The sequence below is a fragment of the Eptatretus burgeri genome, chromosome 2, assembly GCF_056783735.1.
Source record: "Eptatretus burgeri isolate ZD-2024b chromosome 2, Ebu_testis_v1, whole genome shotgun sequence".
NCBI lineage: Eukaryota > Metazoa > Chordata > Myxini > Myxiniformes > Myxinidae > Eptatretus > Eptatretus burgeri.
In genome coordinates, this window is record NC_140962.1 from 82,592,330 (window position 1) to 82,609,229 (window position 16,900).

The 16,900-nt window shown below is 47.4% G+C and overlaps 1 protein-coding gene across 5 annotated transcripts in view; it reads left to right on the forward strand.

Annotated features, from left to right (window-relative positions):
• Positions 1-2,625: 2,625 nt before the first annotated feature.
• The window catches only part of YEATS2 (YEATS domain containing 2), a 194,840-nt gene continuing 180,565 nt past the window's right edge, over positions 2,626-16,900 (forward strand). The window contains exons 1-2 of one of the 5 annotated variants that reach the window (XM_085870065.1): positions 12,791-12,855; positions 13,505-13,565. The gene's annotated coding sequence lies outside the window, so the exon portion shown is untranslated. Of the gene's footprint in view, positions 2,645-12,762; positions 12,856-13,504; positions 13,566-16,900 lie in introns of those variants that run through there. The other 4 variants (XM_085870067.1, XM_085870069.1, XM_085870066.1 and 1 more) reach the window with 4 other exon arrangements.

Genomic DNA, 16,900 nt, shown 5'->3' on the forward strand with positions numbered 1-16,900 from the left:
TCATCCAGACTATCACTGGAATCTTATAAACTGGGACCGGTCGTCATCATCAGGGACAAGCGATTAACCTGCGAGGCTGCGAACCCTTTCAAACTTCATCGATTCATGGGAAATAATTAAATAATTTGCTTCAAACGAGAAAATCAAAACGATTATTGGAATTATTTTAATCTTAACTTATATAATATAATATAATTCATTATAACAATATAACTTTCATTATCAGCAACTTTGTTTGATTTGTTTTTTAATGGATGGTGTCGCCAGCCAGTCCCCACTGTGGGCTCACCTGGTAACGCACGTGCTGACGCCATCTCAGGTAAAACTCAAACCGCATGGGAACGTGTTACAAACACAAAGTGAACTTTGGATCAAGAAGGGATCTTGCACAAGAAACGTTGACTCAGGAGCAGGCCATTCGGCCCATCAAACCTGTGTTACTGTTGTAGGCCGAGGTTCGGTGGCGATAAACGACCACAAGGTGGAGCAGTGGAGTCGTCTCCCACCGAACACCCGGAATTTAGGTCGTGACTCTCGGACAACTCCGAAAGGTCACGGGTCACTGAGAGGACCGTGGTCGCCAATATTTCGATGGCATGAGGTAGGGTACACTTGTCCAACTCCAATTTACATAAGTACTCACGCCGTCCAACTATCGGGGAAACCACACCCTCGGCAGACTTTGTCCGAATCGAGTCGGTATCACCGATATACATATTGTTGTAGATTCTCACCCGCCAGCGTGCGAACGACCGCGTTTAACTAATAGTGGCCGCTTCGCCCACCGAACGGACAATCCAGTTGCGGCTTTCCGCATCAAGGCTGAAAACCAGCCACGGGTGTGTTTTTAACCACACCACAACCTTGTCCATACTTTACCCGCGCTACAGGGTCAATCGCCGAATTGTCGATATACCTAATTAATCGCGCGGGTAGATTACTGAGAGATTGTACCTCAACGGGGCCGCTAGGACATGAGCCGCTTTAAGTAGCTCGCTCCATTTTGGGATAACCGAGCGGGGTGTTATCGCGAGCCCCGTTGGACCCGATCACTTTACCGGCTATTTAAAAACCAACTATATTCCGAGTGCAAGATGGCAGCTCAATTAAGGGAAGAGGACGCAACAAACGGGTTACATTTAAACAAGCACATTTATTTACAATGGCACGTATGTAGGCATGCATGTAATCAGGTGAGGCAAACATAAGCAATGCAATGTACAAGCACGTAATGAATGGGGATAGGGACAAGACGCGAGCAAGACAAAGAGCTACGACCATCTATTTATTATGTACAGTCACTTATACAGTTCTACTTGCGGACATGGCGCCACAACGTTCAATCAAAAGTAAAGAAGAACCCCAGGACAGACGAGGGGCAGACTGGACCCCTTGGGGTCTTTATTGACACGGAGCTGTGTAGACCGCAGAGGCTCCGCGAGACCGGGCTGGCTACCTTCACCTCGCTGGGGCGACCCGCGGCGTCCCGTCTCCACGACCCACGGTAAGGCATGGCTCGGCAGGCCACGCGCCTTGGCTCTGCTACGCTCCGCTCTCTCTCCTCCTTCCCACACTCCTCCACAACCTCCAGCAGTCAACGACTCGGAGAGTGACCGCGAGTGAGAGAGACCCAGGTAGAGAGCGACCAACTCAGAGAGCGAGCGACCACGACCTGCAGACCTCGACCTCAGACCTCGAACTCAGACCTCCTCAGCACCTCACAACCTCCAACTGCCTTCTCGGTGTTCCGACACGGCCCTTTTATCGCCCCAGGGCGTTCGCCCCTCCATTCTCGGCGCGTGGGGGGAAATTCCAGGAGAGTTTGGCTCGGCTCTTTTGGTGTGATAACTGCCTCCCCGTGTCTCTTCCGCGCGTGTTTTTCGTTGGGGGGGAGGGTGAGGCCGTCGTCCGTTCTCTCCCGACGAATGTCAGGCTTCTTGTAACCCTGCTGAGGTGGCAACATGGTGGTGGTTAAGGTGGTTGTTGTGAAGCGGTTGGTGAGAGCGATGTTGGTGGTGGAGGTGGTGGCTGTGAGCGGTTGGTCCAAAATAAAGATAGTAAAAGAAAAACACTATCTCAAAGATCACAGCCCTGATCACACGAATAAAGTCCACCAGACGTCGGTGGGGAAATCTATCTGAACACAGACTTATCGGCATAACTGATCTAAGGACCTATATGGTGCTCTGCGAATTTCCACAGCCGTAACAATATATATAGTGTGTGTGTGTGTGTGTGTGTGTGTGTGTGTGTGTGTGTGTGTGTGTGTGTGTGTGTGTGTGTGTGTGTGTGTGTGTGTGTGTGTGTGTGTGTGTGTGTGTGTGTGTGTGTGTGTGTGTGTGTGTGTGTGTGTGTGTGTGTGTGTGTCCATCCTCCAAAACTATAAAACCGAGTAGCTTGAAACTTTGCATGCATACTAAGAAAACTCCAAGGAAGTGCAAGAGTGAAAATTGGGTATTTGGGTTAATTAAAACACCTCTTTTGAAGATAATTAACGGCCTTGTTTAATTTTATCCTTCATCAGGCACATCCTTGGACACCTTCAGAGTCCTCGCTAACCCTCGATGAGGGTCCTAATTCGCCATTTTGTTCGGCCGATTCAAGCACGTCTCGATTTGGAAACACCATCGACTCTCACAGACAAGTATATAATCGAAATATTATGTCGGATTTGGTGAACAAAATAAAAGTTGAAATCTGGAGTGAAATCTGAAATACATAAATACAGGGGGCTGAAAAAGTAGGTATTCAGTAAGGATTACTTTGAATTATTTTTTTGATTTGATTTGATTACTTTGATTACAGTAAGCAAACAGTTTGAACATTTGAGGGATTAATATGTTTATTATTGATATGTTTATTATTGGTATGTTATTATTGATAAGCTTGTATAATCAATAAAATATGTTTTGTGAGCACGTTTTGTTTTTCATGACTGAATACCTACTTTTGCAGCCCCCTACATATATATGGATATGGATATATATGTGTGTGTATATATATATATATATGGATATATATGTGTGTAGATATATATGTGTGTGTATATATATATATATGGATATATATGTGTGTGTATGTATATATATATATATATATGGATATATATATATATATATATATATATATATATATATATATATATATATTGTTGTGGTTACCAAATTCGCAAACCACCATTCAGGTCCCTTAGGTGAGGTATCTCGGTAAGTGCATGTGTAGTTAGGCCCAAACCCGTTGTCTAGTGGGAATACATGTCATTTATGCGTGCTGCGACTCTTCAGGATAGCCGTTTTTCTTTTACTATCTTTATTTTGGACCAACCGCCATGATTACCACCACAATCACAACATCAACCACCAACCACAACGCCGCTTCACCACAACCGCCACGACCTTCCCGTCACACCTCGCAACCGTAGCATCGCCACCGTTCTTGCCCCGCTGTGGGTACCGGTGTTGGACTCGTGCAGGGCGCGCGTCGAACAGCGTGTATAAAATCACGGATTTTGTGCTTCAAAAACGGATCAAAAACGACACACGCCCACTTTTTGCCGTCCAATCGGTGAGCGAGGGGCGATTTGGCCCCGCCTCCAGGACGATCGATATATGCAAATTTGTGGATCAAAAAGCCTTCACGCCCACTTTTTCTCGGGCCAATGGGGAGCGAGGTGAAAGGTCAAAGGGAGGGGGTCAAAGGCGAAGCTACGGGGGGATAAAAGGACCGTGTTCGTCAGTCAGAAGAGTCGAGAGTCGGAGAGTCCAGAGGCGGAGAGTAGGAGAGTCGGAAGCAGAGGGTCAAGACTTCGCGGGCGGTGGAGCTGCTCGTCGTGTGCGTTGGAGTTGGAACGGAGGGGACGAGCTGTGGAAAGGCGGCGACACCAGACGAGGGGGTGCTCGCGTCGTGCAGGGAGCTGCACCCGAGGGAGGCCGACAGCGCGACCTGGCCGAGGTGGAGACGCACACCAGGGATAATAAAGATCCTCTATACCCCGAGCATCAGCAACCCCCTCCTGTTTCCCCCCGCGCTGAGATAGTGCGACCAAGGGGGCCCCTTTCCCACCCCCTGCCAGACACTGTCCGCGAGGCCCGCGGAGTTGAGGCGCCATCGCCGCTCCGCGTCTCATCACCAGACGGGTAGGCGCGACCCGGTCTCGGCCTCAGGCTCGCCTCATCCTTGAGGGTATTTCTTTTCCTTGGTTTTGGGTATGTGTTGTCGGCGCCGTCTGTGAAGTAGAATTGTATAAGTGTTGCCGTGTGCTCGGTAGTCGGTATTAGCTCTGCATTGTGTCTTCGCTTTTGTATTTGCTTTTTGTGTAAATTGAATTGTGTTTTTCTTTTCTGTGTGCTTTTGGTGGAATTGAATGTGTGCTTCCCGTGTGCCGCGAATAAATGTGCTTTATTATTGAACTGTTCTCCCGCTTCGCTTCGTCTTTTCCTCCATTGAATCCTCATCTTGCTTCACGTAAAGGGTTGGTAGTGGGCTGAATACGCCCGATAATTAATCGAACCGTCGAGGTCGACGATAACACCGCTCGGTTATTCTGATAGTACGGAACGGGTCGCTTAAGTGGCCCGTGTCCGAAGTCGACCTGCGGCGAGGTGCGATCGCCCGGTCTACCCTCCGCGTGGGTACTTAGGTAGGTCGAATTTGGCGAGCAACCCTATCCCACGCGGGGGCTGATTGGCTCGATCGCGGTGAGACCGAAAGGTCCACCCGTGACTGGTTCCCGGCGTTAGTCCGAGAGGGTCACGACTGGATTGTCCGTCCGGTGGGCGACGTGCCGCGATTCGAGTTACGTGGCCGTCAGCACGCCGGCGGGCGCGAAATCCGCAACAATATATATATCTATATATATATATATATATATATATATATATATATATATATATATATATATATATATATATATATATATATTGTTGCAAATTCGCACCCGCTGGCGTGCGATCGGCCGCTTTCCAATAATAGCAACCGCGTCGCCCACCGGACGAACAATTCAGTCGTGACCCTCCTGGAACTATCGCCAGAAACCAGTCACGGGTGGGGGTTTTAACCTCACCACAGCCCAGTCCGCATTCTACCCGCGTGAAATAGGGTCACTCGCCGAATGTCGATATACCTAAGTACTCGCGCGGGTCACCTACCGAGGGGCCGTACCTCGCCGCAGGTCGGCTTGGGACACGAACCGCTTAAGCGGTCCGTTCCGTTCTACAGTGATAGACAAGCGGGTATTATCACCGACGTCAACGGATCCGATTCTCCTTACCGGGTGTTTAAAACCCAACTAATTATTCCACGATGCAAGATGGCACTTTCAATAGGGGAAAGAGGACGCAACGAACGGGATACATTTCACAAGCAAGTACATTTATTACTTACACACAACACAAGCAAGGAATCATGCACGTATGTACAAGCAAGGCAAATAAAAAGCAATACAACCGAATATGTACAAGGATCATGTACAGTTACTTACACAGTCGTTACTTAACAGGACACGGCGCCACAGCATGCATACAAAAACAAAAGGAAAGACCTCCCCATAGGCAGGGTGGTAAACGGGGTCAATGGACCTTTATGTCCGTGAGCCTTGGCTGACCGAATAGGCCCACGAGACCGATGCAGGTTACCTGCCCCCCCCCTCAGTGGTCGGCAAGTCGTGACGTCCCGTCCCCGCGGCAGTTCGCGTGGCCGCGCTTGATACCGGGCCTCCCGTGTGGACGGCAAGCTCTCTCCGGCGCTCCTCGCCCGGACGCGCAGGTACGCACCACACAGCCGGCAGAGCTGCGCCTCCAGCCCGCGTCTCCGGTGCGTCGCCCGGACTTTCTACCATCCCACGCCTCCAATGAACAGGTCGCTCCACAGGACCAAGAGCGCATGAACCACAGGACCAAGAACCAGGAGATCGATGAACCACCCGATGGCGAAACCACCAAAGACCACCAAAGACTTGACGACCACCACACGAAACACAAGACCTCGCGTCTTGTGCGGCCTTATATAACTCGGGGCTCCGCCCTCCGCCCCTCCCCGTTTTTGGCTCCACCCTCCTTCGAGCCTTTTCGAGAAGTTTCTCGAAAAGGGGCGTTTCTCAACTCCGACCGCCTCACTCCTCATATCCACCAATCGTGAGCGAGCCGCCTCACCCTTCTCATCACACCAGCCTCAGAGAAAAAAAGGCGGGAGAAACCCACACGCACCATTGGAGGTTTCTTTTTCTCCTTCTTTACGCCCGCGTTCTTTTAAACGCGGAAAGGGTCGTAGCGTGGTCTGTGGAGGATGGCGTTTGCAAGTTGGCGTAGTGGCGAAGATGGTTAAATGGTGGTGGTGTTGTTGTGGAGATTGTAGCGTGGTTGGCGTTGTGGCGTAGTTGGTGGTGGTTGTTGTAATGGTGGGCGAGATATGTCGGTTCAAAATAACGATAGAGAAAGAAAAACCTACCTCAAAGGATCACAGCCCTGTGGCACGAATAAATCCCATTAAACAACGGTGGGGAAACCTATCTGAACACTCACTTACCAGGATAACTGATCTAAGGAACCTTTATGGTGTTCTGCGAATTTCCACAGCCGTAACACTACCCCCTCCCCTTTTTACAGACTCGTCCCGAATCGTCAAATTTGTGTGCCATCATGTGTAGTTCTCCCTTAATACGTTTTACCTTTGGATCCCTGAGTGCGACATTCAGGGTATTCATGTCCCAAAAATAAATAACCTACGGGCTGAGTAACTAACTAAACAAACCCACTCATACAGACGACTTAAATAAATTGCCGGCGCTATGACACACATGCAGGGGGCACAACTCATTTACAATTACATCTTAACTTACAAAATTTACACTAAACCATGGCCCAAGATCGATGGACTCTGTGGAAAAAGAAGCAGGGAGCCAGGCTACTCATACGCAGTCCAAGGCCTCCCCCTTTTTCAATGAACGCAGTGAACAAAAGCGGTGCACGGGCCACCAGTGCAGTCCCATGTTGCGGCTGCCAACAGGGCAGTCCCTGCAGCTTGCGTGATGATCCTGGCGTACATGGTAATGAACGGGGGGGGGGGAGGGGGAGAGGGGAGCAAATGCAAAACAGGGCAGCAGGCATGGGGTCATGGCAGAGGCAGGCAGGCAAGGCATGGCAAAACAAGGCCGTTATAGAAAACGGGCCGGCAGGTAAAGTGGCCGGCACAGGCCTCGTAGCAAATAGCCAGCAGACAATCCGACCAGCACAGGCCTTGCAGCAACAGCCAGCAGATGAACGACCGGCACAGGCCTTGTCGCAAACAGCTAGCAGATGAAGTTGGTCAGCCTTTGCCTTGAAATGGAGGTTGGTGGAGGGAGTGCGGTGGTGCTGGCCACTCGGAAGGCGGGCTCAGACCTACCCTACGGTCTCCCTCCCAACCTATCGCCTTTGCCTGTCTCTGTCCATACCCACTCCCTGAATTTGCAAAAACCAATTTAGCCCCAACTTATTTTTTTGTTTTATTTTATTTTTACTTCCCTCACTATAATCCGTCCCCTAATCCCCTTTATCATCTCTGTTCGGCTAACCTATCCTGTCCTTGCTGTTATCCTGTCCCAACCCCTACGTTCCCTTCCTGGAGGGGAATAAAGGATAGCTAGCATCCTGTGTCGAGGCCCAATAAAGCCTCAGAATGCCCTCCTCAGATTTCAGCGATCTCTAACCCAAGGTGAGTCCATCGGCCCACAAGGAGAGCGAAGGGATGGATGGTGCGGAGGGGTACACTTCCTAATCTACCCCAACATTTATTACTCCTAAACTACCCCGGGGCTTTCCAAAAGCGCCTCTCGCTTAATCTATCGGTTCTAACAACCAAGATTCCCGTCGCCTGTGTTGGTGTCCTCACAATTTCAGGCCTCGCCCTGCAATTTTCCTCCCGTGCCCTCACACGGTTTTGTGGCTGAGACGCGTGGCTCCCTTCGCAGGAACTACCCTCTGCCGATTCTCCAACGATGGCACCCCCAGGCACTACACTGCCTCCGAGCCTACCAGCTCCCTAAACACTGGGGAGTGCCCTCCCTGGCGACTCCCCCTCGATGCCCACATGGCGTGTTGGCACCCCGGGTCCCTTTCTGAGGGTCGCCCGTGCCCAGTACACTGCCCCCGTGGCATTCTGGCACTACGGGTCCCGCATCATGCGGGCCCACCCGTGCCCACTACACTATCCCCGCCCCGCATGGACCCTTGGCCTACCGCAGCCGACTAGTCTGGTGCCCGGGGTAACCACCAAGTGATACTCACCATTCGCAGCCACGCTCCCAGCCCGTCAACAGGGCTCCTGCTCCCCTCCAAACGGGTTTCGAGCCTACACTCCCACCAACAGTAAAACGACCTCCATGTTGTCAATTTGACTAACCCCCTAACTCACATTACACTGACCCCGGGTCCCTTGGGTGGGAATCACTCCTCCCCCCAATCACTCATCGCACCATGCATTCCACATTCACTCCATACACACAGGCTCCCTGGCCTCACTCACTCACCAAGTACATTTTTCCATTCCATTTCACTCCATCGCTGATCACTGCCATTCTGCTCACTAAAACCCCTAACTACCTCGTGCTCCCTCTTCATCCCTTACACTATAGCACGTTCCATTTAACACTACGTAGCTAAGCTACGTCCCCTCTACACACTCACTGTCTGTCCATGTCTCCAAATATTATTTCCCATCTCCCATCCTAAATCTCACTGCATCTCTCTACCTAATCCATTCCACGGGTCCCATGAGGACTTATCCATGCCTCATGGAGCCGGTCTAGCTAAGCTCACCCTTCCCCCTGACTAGTTCTATCCTGTGCCCGGGCCAAGGGGGTCTTCCACCCCTTGCCCTGTAATCCTGTTCACCCGAAGCGAGGATTGTTTTAAAAAATTTTTAAAAAAAAAAATGCGTACACCAGCGCGGCAACTCGCAACGTGCGTTCTCTTACTCCCGTGACGTCATGGCAGCTGTTCGTGCACCTCGTCCCTTCTCAGATGGTACCATCCGGCAGGGATACCCCTCCTGCCGGATTCCAACCCTACGTGCAGCCATGACGTCACCCTGCGCATTCAAAAGCAAGCCTCGCGTTTCGAGGGGTTCCCCACACGAACACGTGCTCTGCCCATCGGAGCTTCACACACACGCTCGCGTGGAGAACCAAACCGGTCCAAATCCACATCCAGCCTACCTTCTGTACGTCCGCGGGATCGGCTAATCCACCACCCTTCTCATCACACCAGCCTCGGAGAAAAAAAGGCGGGAGAAACCCACAGGCACCATTGGAGGTTTATTTTTCTTCTTCTTTACGCCCGCGTTCTCTGACCCCTTTTGAACGCGGAAAGGGTCGTAGCGTGGTCTGTGGAGGATGGCGTTTGCAAGCTGGCGTAGTGGCGAAGATGGTTAAATGGTGGTGGTGGTGTTGTTGTGGTGATTGTAGCGTGGTTGGCGTTGTGGCGTAGTTGGTCGTAGTTGTTGTAATGGTGGGCGAGATATGTCGGTTCAAAATAACGATAGAGAAAGAAAAATCGACCTCAAAGGATCACAGCCCTGTGGCACGAATAAACCCCATTAAACAACGGTGGGGAAACCTATCTGAACACTCACTTACTGGGATAACTGATCTTAGGAACCTTTATGGTGTTCTCCGAATTTCCACAGCCGTAACAATATTTATATGTGTGTATATATATATATATATATATATATATATATATATATATATATATATATATATATATATATATATATATATATATATATATATATATATATATATATATATATATATATATATATATATATATATATATATATATATATATATATATATATATATATTGTTGCGGATTCGCGCCCGCCGGCGTGCGAGCGGCCACGTAACTCGAATCGCGGCACGTCGCCCACCGGACGGACAATTACGTCGTGACCCTCTCGGACTAACGCCGGGAACTAGTCACGGGTGGACCTTTCGGTCTCACCACGATCGTGCCAATCGGCCCCCGCGTGGGATAGGGTTGCTCGCCAAATTCGACCTACCTAAGTACCCACACGGAGGGTAGACCGGGCGATCGCACCTCGCCACAGGTCGACTTCGGACACGGGCCACTTTAAGCGACCCGTTCCGTACTATCGGGATAACCGAGCGGTGTTATTCGTCGGCCTCGACGGTTCGATTAATTATCGGGCGTTTTAGCCCACGACCAACCCTTTACGTGAAGCAAGATGGAGATTCAATGAAAGAAAAGACGAAGCGAAGCGGGAAAACAGTTCAACATAACTCACATTTATTTCGCGATGAACGGGAAGCACACATATACAATTACACCAAAAGCACATGTAAAAGGAGAAGAAACACAATATTACACAAAAAGCAAATATAAAAGAGAAATACAATGCAGAGCTATCCGACTACCGAGCACACGGCAACACTTATACAATTTTACTTCACAGACGGCGCCGACAACACAGATACCCAAAGCAAAAGAAAAAGAACCACCCTCCAGGATGAGGGGGGTAGGCGGGCCTGGGGCCGAGATCGTGTCGGGCCTACCCGTCTGATGATGAGACGCAAAGTGGCGGTGGCGCCTCAACTCCGCGGGCCTCGCGGACAGTGTCTGGTCGGGGGTGGGAAAGGGGCCCCCTTGTCGCACTATCTCAGCGCAGGGGGGAAACAGGAGGGGGTTGTTGATGCTCGGGGGGGGGGGGGAGGAGGATATCACCCTGTCTCGGGTCCCGCGACGAGCGTCTCCACCTCGACCTCGGTCGCGCGCCGGCCTCTCCCTCCTCAGCTCCCCGACTCCGACGCGAGCACCCCCTCGATCGCCTTCGCCGCCGCCACCTCTCCACAGCTCCGTCCTCTTCACTCTGACTACTACCACTTCTTCCCAGCTCCACCGACAACTCCCAACCGCGAACTCGAACTCCGTTGACTGACGAACGCAGCCGTTTATATCCCCCGTGGCCTCGCTCCCCCACCTTTGACCCTTTACCTCCGACCCTTCACCTCTAACTGGCTCCCCATTGGACCGAGGAAAAGTGGGCGTGAATGCTTTTTGATCCATGAATTTGCATATAGCGACCTCACTCCAACACCCTGGAGGCGGGGCCAAATCGCCCCACGCTCTCCGATAGGACGGAACAGAAGTGGGCGTGAGTCGTTTTTGATCCGTTTTTCTCGGAAAGTCTGTGATGTTTCTGAACACGCTGCTCGGTGCGCGCCCTGCACGAGTCCAGTATCGGTGCCCACAAGTGGCGCAAGAATGGTGGTGATGCGATGGTGGCGAGTTGTGACGGTAAAGGTCATGGCTGTTGTTGTGAAGCGGCGTTGTGGTTGGTGGTTGTTGTTGTGAAGCGGCGTTGTGGTTGGTGGTTGTTGTGTGATGGCTGTTGAGACGTGGTTGGTGGTGGTAGTAATGGCGGCTGGTCCAAAATAAAGATAGTAAAAGAAAAACGGCTATCCTGAAGAGTCGCAGCCCGACTGAATGACATTTATTCCCTCGAAACAACGGGTTTGGGCCTAACTACACATATACTTACAGAGATATCTCACCTAAGGGACCTGAATGGTGGTTTGCGAATTTGGTCAACCACAACAATATATATATATATGTTATATTTATATGCATATATATTTTTTATATTTATATGTATATATATATATATATATTATATTTATATGCAGATATATATATATATATGTAAATACAGTATATATGTATATATATATATATATATATATATATATATATATATATATATATATATATATTTCTAAATATAACATACAGTATATATATTTCTAAATATAATATATATGTATATGTGTATTTATGTATATGTGTGTGTGTGTATATATATATATATATATATATATATATATATATATATATATATATATATATATATATATATATATATATATATTTTATTTATATATATATATTTTATTTATATATATATATTTTATTTATATATATATATTTTATTTATATATATATATTTTATTTATATATATATATTTTATTTATATATATATATTTTATTTATATATATATATATATATATATATATATATATATATATATATATATATATATATTTATATATATATATATGTATATATATATATATATATATATATATATATATATATGTATATATATATATATGTATATATATATATATATATATATATATATATATATATATATATATATATATATATATATATATATATATATATATATATATATATATATATATATATATATATATATATTGAATACATACACACAGGTGACCTTGCTTTGACCACTCCTTCCTTTCACCCCATTCATTGTTTGGCTTTGAACGATTGTTTTCGATTATTTTAAACAAGTATCCCCATGACTCCACGTATGAGCCGTCTATACTTTAGCGATAAATTGCTTTGCTTTCCCTTCTTTGCATAAACTAATGATGCATGACTGCACTCTACAAGGTGCTGTTCCTTCATTCATTGCTGCGTTTTCTGCACATTTCCACAGCCATGCAGCTGATACACAGCTATCTTAACAGGAGGTGTATCGTCGTACTTGCATTCATGAGGCTGGCCTCCCATTGATTGAACTTGTATCGTGTTATTATATTGTACAACGTGATGTTCGTGGAAAATTCAAATTCATTGTCGATTTACGAGTTACTTTACCTACAATTAATATATGTGTTTTTAATTACAATACCTCCAGAAAAGTACTGTATATGCACACATATATATATATATATATATGATATCGAGCCTTGGTCGGAGGATCACGTGGGTGGGAACCGGTGTAGTTGTGGCCTTGTGGGTATTTCCGATCATCTTTTTTTGTGGTATGATCCTCCATAAACCATCGTTGCCATCCAGCATCATTTGTTGTTTGTATTTGTCAATGCTAAAATCATTATATACCTCCATTCAAGCTGTTGTTCGGAACGAAAGTGTTCTACTCTGTTGGTACCTGAGCTACGTTTGTAAGAATAAGACCTCCTACGTACAGGTGTGCATGAAATCGCGTTTAAGAGGACTTCGGAGGGGCGGGAGGGAGGGTAACGACACGATCTTGGTGTGGGCTTGCTTACCCCGCCCCTATCCCGGAGATGACCATGGCGTGTACATCGTGTTCACCGACGTGACATGTGCGGCATTTCAAGTGGCGGTGCATGGTTGTCTTGCGGACAGCTATCTCACACGAGGAGGATAACGAGCAATTCAATGCTGTGTTATTTACTCGCATATTAATTAATTTTTCATCTCCTGAACGCCACAAAACAAAGTCCATTTGTACAAGATTAGCATAGTTGCCCATTGTTGCCAGGTCTATATATTTTTGTGTGTGATGTCAGAATTAAAACTCTTCCCAACACCGACAAAGGAATGTGGTTGCGACACCCACGACAGTGCGATTAATAAAAGACAAAAAAAAAGGCAAAAGCCAAAAATGTAACCTTAAATTTTTTTTTTGCCTGAACCACTCCCCAGCACTCACTGATGAACCTCTGAAAATTTGCCGATGATCCATTTCGCCATCTCTGAGAAAAAGGTCAACACACAGACGCACGCACGCACGCACGTACAGACAGACAGACAGACAGACAGACAGGCAGACACACAAACAGGCAAGTAGTATAGATTTCATTGCAAGTTCACCCTTTGATTGCAGTCAAGTATACTCTAGTTTGTGAAACTGACAATATTTGCCATGATCAGTGTGACCACTCCCAATTTTCATAAATGCCAAGGTGAGCCAATGAAAAAAAACAAGAATTCACAAGGTTTCGGAAAAGCGATGATAATAGAAAACCTATACGCCAAGAAAACCTATAGAAATCTAAGACGCCAAGGTGAACAACGAATAGCCAAGATCTTGTGAAAAAAGTCACGGAGTGGTCACACTGGCCATGATGTTGGTATCTTCACCAGAAAGCATTCCACATTTGGCACAGATTGTGCGCATTCTTTGTTCGAGCTGTGATTAAACAGGCTGCAGGATTTGCACCACAACTGCTTTTGGAAAGTAAACGTGAAAACAAGGAAATCGAGGAGTTTTTTTTGTTTTGTTTGTTTTACATCTTCTCAACGTTTCCACAGCTCATCAATTTAGAATTATTGGACATAGACTTATTGGTGTAAACCTTGAAGATCTAGCAGATGTGGAAGTAGACCTTTATACAATAGAGCAATTAAACCAATTTTGAAGATGTGATTTGGCTTTCTCTTTGATACTATGTTTTAAGTGTTCAGTATTTATTAGTTCCCTACCGGTAACACCAGAGGGGACTGTAGGTTTGCTCTTTGCCTGTCCTTCCCACCTGTGGTTTTCCAGACTTTTATTTTTCCCATACCCTTCAACATATTCAACTAAAACTTGGTGCATGGCTTTATTATGATGTCACAGAAAAAGTTTGAGTTTCAGGATGTTTCCTCATTTTTTTTACAGACTTATGGCCTTTTTAGACTTTGAAACAAGAAAAAGAGCAGTCAGAGATTGCAGACCCTCACCAGGACATGTTTTGTGTGGCGTTTGTGTACTGGTGTTATGTAATTAATGAGACATAATTAGAACTGCTGCTTTATAACTGCTGGCAGTGATAACCGGGTACCAAGATGTCCCGCTTTGATACAATCCCGCTTTGATCGGACACCTGACCCTGACCCATGACGTTTTGTATATATTTTTCAATTGAATTTAGAATGGGATTAAAATTAATTCGATTCAAATCAAATGGAAGACCAAATAGGTACAGTCCTGCATTGGCATCATCAGAAGGAACTCAAACAATCAAAAATAAAAGATTAAGTCATCAGGAGGAACCTGGATAGGATTTGCATTTCAGCTGCTACTCCTCAACCCTCAAACCCATCCAGGCACAGCCAAGTGAGCCTTATTCAAAAATGAAATAAAATAAAAAAGAACCCACATCAAAAAAAAAATAAAAAAAATAATTATATATATACAGTCAAAGCTCGTTACTATGCCACCTGTCGGGACCGAGCAAAAGTGGCATAGTAACGAGATTTTGTAAAAACGGCCTTATTTTCTCAAGTTACCCATCTGTAGTTAATCTTTAGACAAAATTTATTCCAGCAAGTAAAAGGCACGACTGTTGTATAAGCTAAGCGAACGGAGAACATACACACACTAACAGAGTTCACACACTAACATATGGCATGGCGAGAAATTCACGACACACAAAGCTTTCAAGAATCGTCGGCTGGCGCATCTTCTTTCGGCGGATCTCGTGCATCTCGTTGTCTAGCCGATCGCATGCTTGCATCACACCGGGCTTCCCGCTTCTCTGCTGCATGAACTTCCGGACGGTGCTACAAGCGCGCTGGGCTTCCTCGAACGGAACGATTTCCTCCTCGACAGTTACCTCGTCATCTTCGCTTTCCACCGGCTCCTCACTGCACAGAATCTCCTCCGCAATCTCCTCCAGCATGAAATACCCGCCAGTCGCGAGGCGCTCGTCGGCTTCGAGAAAGTCAGACAGCTCGATCTCCTCGTTCTCGTGCATCTTTTCCTCGGCAGGCAGAGCTTCCCAGATGTCGGGCAGCTCCGCATCCTGTGGCTCAGTTTGGATCTCCTCTTCGATGAACTTGGCCTTCGCGAAACAGTTCCTGATCGTCGACTTGCTGACCTGCTCCCAAGCACGCCGGGCGACGTGTAGAGCGTCGAGCAACGTGAACTTGAACTCCTTTCCCTCGTCTATGGCCTCAAGCCGGCGGCATAGCAGGAGCTTGTTGTAGTGGCGCTTGAGGTTCTCTATGATTCCCTGATCCATTGGTTGCGAATTGGCTGTCGTGTTGGGTGGGAAGAAGACCAGTTGGATGTTGTTCAGCTCGAGCTCGGGAGGGTGGCCAGAGAAGTTATCGAGACAGACCAGCACTCTGCGTCCCTGCTGGCCAAGTCGTCCGTCCCACGCACGCAACATCTCCTCGAAAAGCTCCGCCGTCATCCACGCCTTCGAGTTCACCTTGTGCTTGACCGGGATCTCTTTGTTCTTGAAGGCACGGGGTTTCTTGGAATTGCCAATCACCAGAAGAGGGAACTTCTCACTACCGCTCATGTTTGCCCCAACCAGAAGAGTGATCCTTTGCTTGCTTTTCTTTCCTCCAGTACACCGCTCTCCCCTGAAAGCCATGGTCTTGTTCGGAAGCAGCTGCCAGAAGAGTCCAGTCTCGTCCAGGTTGAAGATGTCGCCTGCGGAGAACTGCCATAGTAAGGGCCGGAGAACCTGTTGTTGCCACTCAAGAAGGGATTGCGAATCCACCGCTCCAGCTTCGCCCTGCACTGTCTTGAACGTGATGCCGTGGCGCTTCTTGAAATTGCCCAACCAACCGTCGCTCGCCATGAAGTCTGGGATGTGCATCAGCTCGGCCAGTTTCATCGCCTTCTCCTTGATCAGATCGCCGCTGACAGGCACATTCTGTCCTCTTGATTGCTTCAGCCACATGAGCACTCCCTCATCAAGCTTCGGGTCGTGAGCCTGCGTCAACTTCATGCGCTTTGATGGAAATCCAGCTTTGATTGCAGCCTCGATTGCATCCTTCTTGCTGAGAATGCCCTTCACGGTGGTTCTCTTAACTTTGACGCCCCATTTCTTGCTAATTTCCCTGGCCAACTTGGACTGATTCGGCTCCTTCTTCGCGGCATCGATGATCTTCTTCTCCTTCAGCGTAAAGTCGGTTCGCTTGCGTTTCTGAGCTGACATTATGGGCTGAATTTGAAAAAAAATGATGTCACTGTTGTACGTGTGCCTGCGTGTCTGTGTGTGTGCTCGCGCTTTTTTGTGTCTCGTTGTGCGTGTTGTGATTGCCTTGTTGTGGCTGGCATCGGGGAGAAGAATCGCGTGTTTTGACACAGTCTGACTATGC